The sequence below is a fragment of the Tiliqua scincoides genome, chromosome 6 (genome assembly GCF_035046505.1).
Source record: "Tiliqua scincoides isolate rTilSci1 chromosome 6, rTilSci1.hap2, whole genome shotgun sequence".
In the NCBI taxonomy this organism is placed as follows: Eukaryota; Metazoa; Chordata; class Lepidosauria; order Squamata; family Scincidae; genus Tiliqua; species Tiliqua scincoides.
In genome coordinates this window covers 73,459,397-73,462,621 of record NC_089826.1, presented here as the reverse complement: position 1 = coordinate 73,462,621, position 3,225 = coordinate 73,459,397, and the positions used below count along the sequence as shown (strand labels likewise).

General features: G+C 42.5%; 1 pseudogene; it reads left to right on the top strand.

Moving 5' to 3' along the window:
- Nucleotides 1-1,938: 1,938 nt before the first annotated feature.
- LOC136656468 (5S ribosomal RNA) lies at nt 1,939-2,058 on the top strand (annotated as a pseudogene).
- Nucleotides 2,059-3,225: the final 1,167 nt, after the last annotated feature.

The following is a 3,225-nucleotide window of genomic DNA, read 5'->3' as shown; positions in this document are numbered from 1 at the left end:
CTCTCTTGAGAGTTTTCGGCGAGGCCTGAAAACACTGTTGTTTAAACAAGCCTTCTGATTTCTGGCCTTTTTAACATTTTTATACATCTTTTAGTTTTTTTTACAGGCTTGATTCCTCGGTGACTTGCTCTTTTATGCTGTCTTTTAATCTGACTACTGTTTTTATGGCCCTGTAATGTGTTTTTAAATGTTTTTATCTGTTATGGATTAATGTTTTTAAAATTTGTTTTTTTTTTAATATGTTGTTAGCCACCCTGGGTCCCGTTAGGGAGAAGGGTGGGATAAAAATAAAGTAGTATTATTATTATTATTATTATTATTATTATTATTATTATTATTATTATTATTATTATGTTGTACCACCTACGAAGTGAGAAGTGAGTGCTATTGGCCAGCCAGAGACCAGGCAACCCTGGAGAGGTAAATAAAGAAAATATCTTTATTTAGATTAGGGCAGGAGGTCTGGTCTAGAGGGTTGAGCCTCCATTTGCCTGAAGATAACATCCGAAGGTCGCCAGTTCGAGGCCACCGGCACTGTGCGACCTTGAAGCAGCTGACAAGCTGAGCTGAGCTATTCCATCTGCTCTGAGCGTGGGAGGATGGAGGCCAGAATGTGCGACCAGATCAAGAAAGAAACACCTGAATGTTGTGGTTTCTTGAAAGATAGAAACCTTCTTTCAAATTGTAAAAATCCCTACGGGGATTTAATTTGCCTGCCTATGTAAACTGCCTTGAATAAAGTCTAAGGAGAAATCTGAGGACCAAGAAAGGCGGTATAGAAATACCTGTATTATTATTATTATTATTATTATTATTATTATTATTATTATTATTATTATTATTATTATTATTATTATTATTATTATTTTAATTTATACCCCGCCTTTTTGCCCAACGGGCACACAAGGCGGCTTACAAACTTTTTAAAAATACAACATTAAAAACAATCATTAAAAACAATTTACAATAATTAAAAAATCTAAAAACAAACAAACCCTGTGGATGATGATGATCTACTCACCTCTCCATAAGCTGTTTTATGCTCCCCAATCCGTCTTCTCAGCCCTATGCCATGTCTTTGGCATAAGTCCAAAGAACCTTCAGAGGGTGGGATGTTCAACCTGTTGATGGATAAGAGTTCTAACGGAATATGATGAGAATATCACTGATTATTTGATAAGTAATAATAATGATCGCCTGTGAATGACTTGAAAAATGTGCGGTATTAATCTTAGTGAAGCACTTTCAGGAAATGATTATAGGAGACTCTATGGAAATAAAGGCACTAATTGATTTTAATGGATATTCACAGAACACAGAGACAGCGTGTGCCATATTTCAATAAACTTCCTGCTGTTTTGAAGCCTCAGCTATTTAGGGGTGGAGAGACATTTCTGTAGGACACGGCAAGCTCAAAATAGTTTCATCATGAAATTCTGGGATCCTGTTTAGGAAAATAGTGGTGGAACGATTATGGAAGGGTATCGTAAGACTTACGCAACAATTGCATCATTATTGTAAGACTATTCAAGTATAGCATCAATCAAGCAGTAATATAATCATATGCAGTTAAATGATAAAGGTTGTCTTGCTTTTAAGGAACAACCGTTTTAGCAGGACACATTGACCTGTAAACTCTGTGGACCCATATGGCTAAGCTGTAATGTTCTCTATGAAGCTGGTATCTATTATACTGAAATGATCTGAATGACTCAAATCAAGGTGGAATTTTTATTTCTGTTCTTCCAGGTTTTACAAATGGCATTTTCTTCAACAAGCAAGATGAAAAGTTTATATTGCTATCAATCATGTCTACAGGTGTTGGACAGGGGAGACTGACCATATGTGGAAGATTGTAAAACAAAGCAGGAGACTTATTGTAAAACAAAGCAGGAGACAGTTGAGAGAGGGAGATCCAACAAACATTTGTGGACCAACATATGCAGCAACTGTTACCCTGCACATACCCAATCTCGTCTGATCTCGGAAGCTAAGCAGGGTCAGGCCTGGTTAGTACTTGGATGGAAGACCACCTGGGAATACCGGGTGCTGTAGGCTTATACTATAGTCTTTCGAGACTGAAGGTTGCCAACCAGTGGTAACAAAAAGGCAGCGTAGATCTTCCTGTGGAACTGCCTTCTGCTTAGTCAGACAACTGGTACATCAATGTTGACCGGCAACGTGTCTCACAGCCCAATCCTATCCAAAGCTGGTGCAACGAGGCCACCAGGCCCATGCTGCATCCAGAGCTGGAACTAACCAGGTGGGAGGTCTCATTGGGGCTCCTGTGTTGAGCCCTAGCCTGCTCAATGGGGCTACACGGGTCCAGCTAAATCACTGAGTAGCCCTGTGTAGGGCTTTCAGGAAAGGAATAGGGGTTAGGATCAGAGCAGGCCTCCTCCACTGTTTCCGCCCCCTTCCTGGGCCTGAACTATCCTTCCCCACCCTGCCCCACCCTGCCTCCTCTCCACCCTCCACCATGCTCCGCTGCCTCCCACAGCACTTACCTGTCCCAGTGGCCATCAGGTTGGACATAATACCTTTGGGATAGCCCAGGCCTCCTTCCCACACCACTTACTACCCAAGTGTTGAGAAGCACTTTATGGCACTTTTACGACACCCAGTGCTGGCACTCATCTTGCATAGGACTGGGCTGCCAGATGGGACTTTAACAGACCAGGAACTGCCTTCCAGGAATTCCTGGAATCACAGGGAATTGAATCTGTGACCACCAGTATGCAAAGTATGCTCTCTTCTGCTGAGCTGCAGCTTCATCCTCTGATGGCACTGCAATGGCTCTGTGGTGTAGTGAATGCATAAGAACATAAGAAGAGCCCCACTGGATCAGGCCAAGGGCCCATCTAGTCCAGCTTCCTGTATCTCACAGAAGCCCACCAAGTGCCCCAGGGAGCTCACAAGACAACAAAGAGCTTAAAGAGACCAGAGGCTGCAATGACCTCAGTGGAAGTTCTCCACTTGTACAATCCTTCTAATCGCGAAAGAGGCAAATGAGAGGGAGCTCTTCTGATCGCATAGGATGGTCTGTAGTTGGAGCACATGCTTTGCACGTATAAGATCCCAGGTTCAGTCCCTGGCATGACCAATAGCAGGTACTTAAATTGAAAAAAACCATTTGCCTGAAAACTTTGAGACCAATTGCCCCCTGGAAGGACCAGCTTTAAGCCAATTGGACCAATTGCTCCCCGCTGGGCCCCATGCCCAAGG